Genomic DNA, 12606 nt, shown 5'->3' with positions numbered 1-12606 from the left:
GATGGAGGAATCGAATTGCTAAATTCGAAATTTATGCCAATTGAATTATACTGATTTTAGCAGTTTTATTTGCATCTGACATACTATAGAACAATTTTGTTAGTGCTAAACTTTCACTATATTTATTTTGAATATTTATTTTTTTAAACAAAATTATTTATGTAATTACCATATCTTGTACCTTTATTTGGCTTAGAAGCATTTCATATCAAATTTGGTTTTGGTCATTCTTAAAAAGTATGGCATAACTTCTTCTTCTTCTTTTTCCTCCACCACCACATATTTTTTAAATATATATTGAAAAAAAAAAAAAAAAAAAATCAATTGGGGAATGTAACTGTCCCAAGACAAATGGAGGAAGGGCTAGTTGAATTTGATTTTGTAGACCATGTTCATTGAATCCATCACTTTCATTTTAATATTTGCTCCCACATGCTTTTATTTAAACTTCATTAAATAATATTAAATCCTTACATCAAAAGTTGGTGACCAATAACAACCATACAAAGGGAGATACTTTATCATTTTATTATTAAACATGAGTGATCCAAAAATTTTTAATAATTGAACTCAAAAAGCTTTTGGTGTGAGAATTAATAACGATGTGATATAAACTAAGATATTCATAGTGAGAATTGAGGAGTTGAGTTGATAGCGATGTTTAAAAATCAAGACCGTACAATTTGAATTCTACTACCTCATATTTATTTTTTAATAATTTTTTTTTTCCAAACACCTTTAAGTTCATCATGGAAAGAAAAGTTGGAAGGCTTCTACCATCTGATTTATCAATCGATGTAATACGCTTAAATCGATTTACCTATGTTTTTGTTCACATATTCTTTTCAAACATTTTGTCGATACTGCAGAAGAAATGATTTATTGGTCATGGATTTTTTTTTAAGTGCAACTAGTGGGATTAGAGAATTTGAATCTTCAACTTTAGAAGGATAAATATATGTCAGTTACCGATAAACAATGCCAATGTTGTTTCTTGTTGGTTTTTTTTGACCTAATCAAATAAAAATATTTTACTACTTGAAATTACTAGAATTTGTAAAATATATATATATATATATATATAATATGAAAAGAGATGAAGATTTATTTCAGAAGTAAATAAGAGAATGTGCTTATTGCAAATGCAGGAAACTGTACTTATCAAAATTTCATGGACAATAACGTAATTTTGGATGAAAAGTTTCTAGAAAAAATGGAGAGAAAACGTCTTACCTTTGTCCTATGCAATTTAAAAGTGGGGGTAAAATAGTCAAATCATCTAAAATAATCTTTCGGCTGGAGTGAAAACAAGACACGTGGCTTGTACGACATGTTGACTTGGAATCCATATTTCTTAAATTTATTCCAAAAAGAGAAAAAAAAAAAGAAAAAGAAAAAAAGGTGTGTTCCAAATTTTCTAAATGCCCAAAATTGTCTCTCACTTGAAAGAATATTCGAATTTGACACAAAAGATGCCAATTCACCAAAAACTTCTCCTTCACTCTCTCTTTGAGTCTTGACTAATTTTCCCTTTTCCTAAAAAAAGAAGTTCTAATTTTCAAAATGTTGACTTAATATTTTAAAAAAATAAATTTATGACAATCAAATATGAGATAGGTTTCATTTTCATAGTTTAAATAGTTGGCAAAAAATCATTGATTTTTCAAATAAAAAAAAAAGACTTTCTTTGAGTTCAAATTGAATCTCCCCACTTCTAGCATTTGTTAAAATAACATGAATAAAATGTGTATCTATATATATATATCATTTTTTTTAACAACCTATTTTATTATAATAGAGTTTAGAGAATTTACACGGCATGTCTCTTAGTTACTAATACATCCGTATGTCAGTTGAGTTATATTTATTTTAATATATATTTTTGTTATGAAGATTTGAGTTTTGTTTTTTATTTTAGGTTGTGAATGTGTAAGATTTATACTTCTGATCTCTAGGGTTTGAATATAATTTCTACATTATTATTGAGGTTCAAAGTAACATATTTTGGTTTTAAAATTTGAATTTGATTTCTAATTATTTTGGTTTGTAAAATTTGAACTTTGTGTTTTGACTAGTTTATTTGTATAAAAGAAAAGTCAATCTCATTTAAAATATACATATTAACAAGTCTGGTCAAGATGCGATAATTATCACACTATCATCTAGTTAAGCCAACTAACTATTAATTCTTCGATCCTATGTGACTATTTATAGAGCAATATCAAACTTTAATGACTAATTAAAAGTTAAATATAAAAATCAAGGATCAATATATATGTCACCCTTGAAACTTCAAAGACTAAAAATATACTGAATTCAAATCTAAAAATTTAAAATAGTAAATTTGATAATAATATGTATTAATATATCAAGGTTGATTTTTTCAAGTATACAAAGTATTTTATACAAAAATGGCCCTTCAATTTTATGACAAGGTTCAATTATATATACTCATAGATTTTTAAGAAGTTATACTTTAGATTTTGTTCCAATAATATTTTTGGAGAGTTTTTTTTTCATTAAAATAAGATGGAACTTGATATGATGACTAATGTGAAAATTTTAAAACATACGCTACATCAATTACAACATCATTCATATTAATTGAATGATAGTTGATGTGTGAAAAGTGATTATACAATTGAACTTGACGTTATCTTTTAAGATGAAATAAATGACAACAACAATCTTAATCTTCTTAAAAAGTTGTAAATAATATCAAGCATACTTTTAAATTTGTAGATCAGTTGTCACATCAATTTTTTTAAAAAAAGATTGTCACATTAATTTTTATCCTCTATTCGAGTGATTTTTTTTTTAAAAAAAAATAAAGGTATTTTTGTAATAAAGTTCAAGAGTGAAAAAATAAATATTTAATGATGTAATTGAAATCTATCATAAAATATAAGGATATTTTTGTATAAAATGTAACTTTTTTCAACTCAACAATATGTTCGAGACATTTGATATCTCTGACTTTTTTACCTTCATCAATTTAATTATATTAGGCTTAAATTAAAAAATTAAAATTGTTTGAAAACATAGTTTAGATACACGCATTTGATTTTTTTTTTTTTAAGCCTAAGTTTACGTAATATGTTAGAATTAGCAAAAATGTATCTTTGAATAGTAAACCCAAAGTCAAAGATAATACGTAAGCTTATATATTTAGTATATAGGGTTAAATACGTAAGCTCAGTGGACAATAATTATAGTTATTTAATGATTTTTGTGGACTTTCAAGTGAGACAAAACATATACCTACCTCATTATTTAATAAGGTAAAATGATAAATTAAGTCCAATTATGTTGTGTTTGTGGGACTTGCTATTATTATTATTATTATTATTATTATTATTATTATTATTATTATTATATCAGTTGACTAAAAAATATAATAAATAACATTATTGTATTAAAAAAATAAACATTATTGGTTTGGTGATAAGGTATCATGATGTATATCATAAGCTATGGCTAGAGAGGCGTGATAGAGCAAACAATTTATTTGGACGGTTGCTTTATTAATTCAATTATCATAAGAAAACTATGTGTTGCTTATCACTAATATATATATATTTTTGAGAAAACCAATCACTAAAATATATATTTATTTTTATATGTTGTATAATTTTCTAATATCTAATTAATATGTAGCTTTCTTTTAAATTTAGATGTTTCATGTTGTCCAATGAGATTTACAATATTTAACTACTATTTAAGTATGGTATGCAAATTTGGGAAGTTTAAGGTATTTAAAAAAACATTAACAGCGAAAAATATCAAACACGTTATTTCCTTAAGGAATCGTTTGGTTTAAGTTTAAGAATAAAGAATGCATGAGAATAAGATGTCTGAAAATAAGATATCTGAGAATTAAATACGATTGTGTTTGGTTATGTACGAGGATGTGAATAGAATGTTTAAGAATGTTGTATACCTTTCTTATGCAATTATAAAATATAAAATTACTTAAAGATTAGTTTAAATAATCAATTTTTGTTTGTTAATTTATTTTTATTACATCAAATTATTAAATCAATATTGTGCCATTAAAATTTGATTAAATTTACCCACCCACCCCTCCAGTTTAGTATATTTATTATCCATTAATTTTTTTAATATTACACATTTATGTTATAAATTTTTTATTAAAAAATATTGGTAATTAATTAAATATCTTCTTTTTTTTTTTTTTTTGCAGTTTTGTTAATTGAAGAGTTAATTAGCTAATTATTTAATGTCAATTATAACCCTTATATATATATACAAAAGAAGTTAATATAAACTAATTGATTTTAAATAATCAAATAATGTTTTAATTTTAAAAAATAACTATAATTATAGATTAAAACTATAAGTACAAGTGTACAAGATTGTTTAAAAACTATAAGATTGTTTTGTTATTAGATAATTAATTAATACTTTTTTACAGATGAGTTTATAATTTTAATGGATAATTTATGATGTCAATATATAGTACCAATAAAAAGAGATTTAAGCAAATATAATTATGGTTATTCATATTAATTCATAATAATAGAATAAATTAATATATTAACATTATTATTAATAAAATTAATTATCTATGTCAATTATAAATTAATTTAAACATATTTATAAGAGTTAAACATGTTAAACAATTTCAAGAAAAAAGTAAAATAAATTAAATGGAAAGATGAAAAGTAAGAGAGAGAAAAACCATTGTAAATGAAGAAAACCGTTGTATTTGGGTAGTTATAAAAAACCTCATTGGATAAGAATATGAAATGCCTTAGAATAAGATAAGATATTCTCATTCGGGTTGAAAACTTGTAATAAACACGGTGATAAAATATTATTTTTCATTCTTACCTCTCATTCTCATGAACTAAACGGGTCCTAAATATTGCCTTGACGGATGAAATGATTTTTGTTCAACTAATTTATATTAAATGTTGCCAATTTTTTAAAATTAAATTTTACATCAATCATTCATTTTAATTTTAAGGAAAACTTTTCTGATCCTTACCCTTGTCTAGTTCATACTTGGTCCTAAGTTTCAATTTATACATTAAGTTATTAAGTTTTGATTTTCGCTTCAATTTAGTCCACAAATTTCAAAATGTTACAATTTTACTTTTGAAATTTGACTTTCATTTAAATTTAGTTCTTAGGATTCAAAATTTTACATTTTTAAACTCGATTTTCCATTAACACTCATTTTCAATCATTGACGTCAATATCTATTAATTAATTTAAAATAATTATGAAGTGAAATTTTAAATCTAATTTTAAAAGTGATGAAAAATAGTGAAACTTGATTAATTATAATTTAATTAATTATTTTAAATTTATTAATATACAATAACATTAAAGACGGAAAATGAGGATTTAGTGAAAAATCGAGGTAAAAAATGTAAATTCTGAAATCTAGATACCAAATTGAAATAAAACTCAATTGTCGAGAGCAAAATTGTAACATTTTGAAATTTATGGACTAAATTGAAACCAAATCCAAAATTTAAAGAGCGAGTGTATAACATTTTGAAATATAGAGACCAAATAGAAATTAGACAAAAACTTAAGGACTAAAAAAGTATTTTTCCCTTCATTTTATTTCAAATATGTCAAAACTGAAAACTTAGTATAGTAATTTTCATATTATATAAGAATGTTTATATATTACTTACTAAATAGATTTGAAAATATTGAGAGGCTGTTTGACACACGAACTAGAAATTGGTGGGAGCACCAACTATAAGAGTGGTGTGTATAATTATTTATAACCTAAAATTATAAATATTATTTATAAATCATTTTTGCTATAATATTGACCATCTGTCACTCATCCTTTATTTTCTTGTTTACTATAGTGTTCACTATTTCCTACCATGAACAAAAATAGATTTTACCCAAAACAAAAATTATTATAACTCAAGCTAAAATAGTTTGCACCTCAAATAATGACTATTGTAATCCACCAAATATAATAACAACTAACTATAATAACTAACTTAGAGCTCCAAACACCATGGAAAGTTTCAACCTTTAATATTTAGGGCAAATATCATTTACACCCGTAAACTTTGGGTTTGGTATCAATTTAAACCCTAACCTGAAAATTGTATCAATTTAGACATTGAACTTTTATAACTGTATCAATTTAAACCTGAACTTTCATAATTATATCAACTTAAACTCTTCCTTATGTTTTATTTGGATACAGTTATGAAAATTCAAGCTTTGAATTGATATATTTATGAAATTTTTAGGTTTAAATTAATACAATTATGCAAGTTTAGGGTCTAAATTGATACAATTATTAGTTTGAGGTTTAAATTCATATAACTCTCAAAGTTCAAAATTAAATTTGATACAATTCCTAAAATTTAGTATTTAAATTGATATAATTCTTAATTTAAGGTTTAGATGGATACAACCGCTAAATTGTGAGAATTTATGCATATAAGATCGCGTCCTGATTCATTTACTTAGAAACCGCTATTTAATTTGTACATATGGATACGGACACACGTGAAAAATATGGGTCATCGTGGGCCTTACTCCTATTTAGGGCCATGAAATTTCCCACTAAAGTCCAATTTTGTGCCCTTCCTTTTAAATCATTAAAAAAAGAGAAAATAAATTAGTAAGCCAACTTGTCGTACTTCGGTTTAATTCTACTTATTATTAGGAAAAATATCAATTTATCCTCCTAAACTTTAGAGTGGTATCGATTAAACCTTTAATGGTGTGTTTGGTATGTGATAAAAGTAGAGAGTTGAGTTGAGTTGAATTGGTAATTATTATTTGGAGAGTTAAATTATCTGGAGAGTTAAATTGTTTGTGTTTGTATACAGAGTTGAGTTGAGTTGGTAATTATTGTCTGTATTTATTGTGCAGAGTTGAGTTGAGTTAGAGGATCTGATACAATTTTTTTGTGAATGAGATTAGTTCTATTTTTTTGTTTGTTTTTTTTATTTCATTCTTTTATTTTTTAGTTTTATGCTTTGCTATTGTTGATTAATTTTTAAATATACACGTATTTTCTCAAATCATTTATGACATAAACTGGACAATCTCAATTTTTTTTTCTCAATTTGTAGAACATAATATATTGTTTTTCATATATTCTTTTAAAAAACTGTAATAATTCTAATTCTCTTCAATCGATAAAATATACCAACAAAATATATTTCATATTGATGCTCAATTAATTGGTATATTGTATATTGTATGTATATATATTGAATCTTGCTAACTTAACTTTATTATTTCACATAACTATATTTATATATAATATGGATAGTATATTTGGGGATCCAAACGGTGAGGGAAGAGAGAAAGAAATGAAAATAGAATCCAAAGGTTTGCCGATAAAAAAAAAAAATCAGATCTGGATCCAAACGACAAAGATGAGAGAAGAGAAAAAGAAATAAAAATATACTGATTTTTAGGGTTAGTTTTGAGGGATAAAAAAAGGAGTTTTGATTGGGTAAAAAATGGGTTTTAATAACCCATAGGTTTGACGATAAAAAAAAAAAATCTAGATCAAAACGTCAAAGATGAGGGAAGAGAGAAAGAAATGAAAATATATTGATTTTTACGGTTAATTTTGAGTTTTGAGGGGATAAAAAAAGGAGAGTTTTGAGTGGGTAAAAACGAATAAATACCCACCCAACCCATTAACTCATACCCATTTTATCAAACACCTCCTAACTAATAATAGTTGGTAGGTGATTTTTGTTTAGGTAATTGATCGGGAATTAGTTTTGTTAAAATATTGTTTGTTAGCTATTCTCGAAAACTTAACTAATAATATTGTTTTGTTAAAATATTGTTTGTTAGCCGTCTGAGTGACGAGGTTAGTATTAAGGGTGTACATAGTCCGGGTTGGGCCGAGTTGGAAGATTTTTGTGGACCAACCCAGAAATTCGGGTTGGCTAATATGAACCCTATTAGTTCGGTCAACCTAACCCAACCCAATTTTTGGGTTGAGTCATCGTTTTTTTTTTTTATTTATAAATATATGACACATGTTTTTTACTATATATATATATCTATATAATAATATTATAATTCGGGTTGAGTCGGGTGACCCGAACCCATAAAGGGGTAACCCGAGACCCAACCCGAATTTAATATTTTTTAACATTTTTAACCCAATCCAACCCAACCCAAAATAAAATCTAACCCAACCCAAACCACGAGTTGGTCGGGTTACCTGAACACCTGTAGCTAGTATAGAAAATTTTTTCCCAACCTCCCTGTCCATTTTTATTTATTTAATATTTTCATCAACGTTTTCTCTTCTTTAGACAAGGTTTGATTTTGAGCCACTTGCTTTTGACTTATTCACTTATTGTTAGTTTCAAATATGTAGGATTAAGCTTATTAAATAAGTTCCAGCAAGATTTTAAGTCCTTATGGGATCCTTATGGGTAAGAATATGTGATAAGAATGCCCTAATTTCTAATGGGGCTACATTAAAGTGATTTAGATTGAGTTATAACACTTTGAATCTCTTGATTGTAGATCATAATTTTGGCTGATCTTTATTGGCAGCCTGGGAAGTAAAAGCTTACATTTCTAATCCTTAAGATTATTTTGTTTGTAGTTTCAGATAATTTTTTGAACATTCTATCAAGTTTTAAAGATGTTATGACTATTTTGAAGGTAAGAACATATCCTTGAGCACTAAAGTTTCCATTTTGCAAGGGCATTTAGAAATTAAAATGCGAGCCAAAGTTATGTGTCTATATTTTATATTTTGAGGCATCAAATCGATATTGAGTACATTATTGATTTCAATTTAGGTAATTTCATAAATAACATTGGATGAATGGTTTGATGATAAGATTGACGCTAACGCAATATATAAGGCTTTTTTTCCTGATTGGAAATATAAAGTTTGGACTAAGTGCTAGTGATTCATGCCATGAAATGGCTTTTATTTGGACACTTTTACTATGAAAAAACGGGTTCATGCATGAATTTGCCTTTAGTTTTAGTCCTAAATTGTTAAATTGAGTTCACTAGAGCTAATTGAGGTTAAACATTATTATCTGCTGTTTTGGAACTGATCTGTTGATTTTTTACTGGTTTTGGGGCTATTTCTACAAATTTTACATCTGATGCACTCGCAGCAAAAGTGATGCGCCTGCATCAGTGGACCCTAAAATTTCAGATTTCGACCCGTAATAGCAATTTCAATTTTCGCATTCTGATCAATTGAGGCGCTCCAATTTCATCTGAAAATCATTCAGAGCTTGAAATTTGATCTTCCCCAACTATTTTTATGCCTATAAAAGGAATTGAGGTTCTTCATTTCACGACATACAACTCTCCATCGTTTCCCCAATCATCACCTTCACAAAATCTGTCATTTTTAGCAGCCCATTGGATTTCTTCATAACGTTTCAAGGCGGTAGCCTTAAGAATGAAAGTTCCTGTAAGGCGTAACGGCTCCAGGATATCTCTTCCTATGGAAGTGTGTGTTGAGGCACAATTTCACCTTGAAAAATGGGGAATCATCCTAGAGAAAGTCTTGGAATTTAAGAATTTGTCTAAGTTCTTTTGAGTTGTACTTTTCCAACTTTATTTTCCATTTAATTCTTGTTAACTATTTTATTTTTCTATCCTTCCACCAATTGAACTATATTGTATCGATGATTCTTGATTTAATAAAGATGTTTATTTTGTCATTTATCATGAGCTAAATTCCTTTAGGGTTTCAACAATATGGATGCCCTACGGTCTTGATGACTTAAGTATTGTAGCACTTCACATCAACTTGATTTATGCATTCTCTTTATTGAATTTAAAGTTAGTATTGGTAAATTAAATTGGCTACTTTTTTAACAACCCAAAGGCTAGAGTGTAAGCAGATCTCACAAAGGGATATGGGACCAAGAGCCTAAGAATAGGCTTAAAACTCATAAAGGAACTTGACACAAGAACGAATAGGTTTAGATTTCTGTCCATGCATATTTCATTGTCCTAGTGTGATGCAGTCGCATCACTTTTGACATAGAGTCCAAAAGGTTGAAGCATTGTTAGCCCTGTTCGATTACCATTGTTATTGTTTTTATTTGATTTCTTGTTCATTGCAACACAATTCACTCTGGTTACCTTTATTTGCATTAAATTTACAGTCTTAATCAAATTAAAACTACTGCTAGTCCTATGGGTTCGATACTTAAAATACTCTAGGATTATTACTTCTTCGATAGTGTATGCTTACACTTAGACCATTTTTATCTAAAATATTTTGCCTCTCATACATTAGGTCGATTAAGTTTTCGACAACATTGCTGGAGATTAGCAAAATTTTTAATTTATTGTTGATTATGACTGATAAATGCGACCGTATTGACTCGGTTTTAGGAAAAATCTAACTCATTTGTATTGTTATTTGTTTTACAAGGAGAAGTCGGTGCATGAGAATAAGGTCTTGTCTTTTTCAACCAGATCCTGAAATAGAAAGGACATTTCGTGCTGGAGACAAGAATAAAGGCAAAAACGTCAAGAGGAGAAGAAGTTAAGCGCCTAAGAGAGTTTTGCGGAACCCGCGTTCGTGCGAAAAATTCAAATAGACCCACCTTCTAGACGACCCTCCTATTCCTCCCATGAACGGTGGATAATAGAATGGTGACCAATGCCCAGCACAACAACCTGATGCCCAGAATCCTATCTTCATTACGGAAGATAGAGACAAATCCATTAGAGACTATGTAGCTCCTGCATTTCAAACCTTAGACACTGGCATTCTAGATCCACCAATTGATATGCCCACATTTTAGATGAAGCCTTTGATGTTCTAAATGCTAAACTCATTTGGAAAATTTGTCGGGCTACCTAATGAAGATCCCTATAAATATTTAAAACACTTCATGAGAATCTGCCGTTCTTTTAGAGTGAGACGTGTTTTTGATGATGCATTAAGACAAGCTATTTCCTTATTCTTTGCAGGAAGATGCGGAAGCGTGGCTCAATTCATTACCCCCAACTACATTACCACATTGGACAACCTTGTGGATAAGTTTCTAGGAAAATATTTCTCGCTTAACAAGAACGGCAAAATAGAGAATACATCATTGCATCCATACAATTTCCATCTGATCGATGGAGTGTGGATTAGATTAGAAGTTGGTGATAAAATGTCCACATTATAGACTTCTCACATGCATCATGATGGAGCAATTCTACAATGGGCTGAACCAAGCTTCAAAGACTGTTGAAAGTGCATCTGTGGGAGAATATTTGCTTAAAAAGTCCGTAAACGAAGCTCAAGAGATCATGGATATGATTGCGAATAACAATAAAAATTGGGGTGATGGAGAACACACTTCAACCACAAAAATTGTTGCTGAAATATGAGAAGTGGATATGCTTGCATCCATGAGCCAACAACTGACAACCATAAAAAATATGATGTAGAATTTTATGATGGGACCACAAAAAGTGGCAACTTTTCAAACTAAACCTTAAACTCAAACCTGTGAATTTTTAATGCAAACCATTTATCTAGTGAATGTATATATAACCCTCATTTAACGTGCTATGTAGGTTACCAAAAGGCTCAAGAGCACTAGGATCATTATTCCAACACCTACAACTAGGATGGAGGTCACACCCGAATTTTGCATGAGAAAAATCTAACAACAGTGCAACCATATCTCAACAGCAGATAAGGACAACTCCACCATGATTCCCTTAAGTGTCGTGGCAACAGTCGCGAGCACAGACACCAATACCTCCCCTTGAGAAGAGCCCTGCAATTGTAGATTTACTAAAAGAATATATGGAAAAAAAAGATGTCACTCTTCGTAACTTAGAGATGCAAATGGGACAGCTAGCCAAGGAAATCCAGAGTAGACCTCTAGAGACACTACCTAGTAGCACAGAAGCTTCTAAGTCAAATGGAAAAGAACACTGCAAGGCAGTCACCCTCAGAAGCGGGCTAGAATATGAAGGACTGAAAATTCCTGGAGAGTTAGAATAAAGCAGTGAGAAAGAATAAAAAAAATGTTAAATCTTAGGAGAAGATGCCCCTAGTAGCTGAAGAGAAGAAAAAGATGGATGAAAAAGACAAAAAGAAAGATGAAGACGAGTTGCCAATAGTGGCAAAGGAGAAGAATGCAGTTCAACCATACAAACCATCTATACCTTTTCCTTAGAGACTGAAAAAGGCGAACCATGATACACAATTCAAGAAATTCTTGGACATTTTAAAACAACTTCGTATCACCATTCCAATAGTTGATGCATTAGAGGAAATGCCCAACTACGTGAAATTTTTAAAAGACATCTTGTTCAAGAAGCACAAGCTGTCTGAGTATGAATCGATTGCGCTAACTGAGTGTTGCAGTGCCTTGGCTAATAGCAAGATTCTCCCAAAGCTAAAAGACTCGAGAAGCTTCACCATTCCATTGATAGCACTAAAAATGTGCTATTTTCTTCTTCTTAATTCTAGGTCGTTACTATGTTTAATATTTTATTTGATGGTTTTGTAGGTATTGAGTGTTTTAGAGGCAGAATCAGTCGTTACGAACTATTCAGGATTAATTTGGATCAATTAGAAGCTAATTTGAGCAACCGGACTTCAAAAGGACGTGAAAGGAC

Source organism: Benincasa hispida, chromosome 9 (genome assembly GCF_009727055.1).
Source record: "Benincasa hispida cultivar B227 chromosome 9, ASM972705v1, whole genome shotgun sequence".
NCBI classification, from domain to species: Eukaryota; Viridiplantae; Streptophyta; class Magnoliopsida; order Cucurbitales; family Cucurbitaceae; genus Benincasa; species Benincasa hispida.
Note: the sequence above shows the minus strand (reverse complement) of the source record.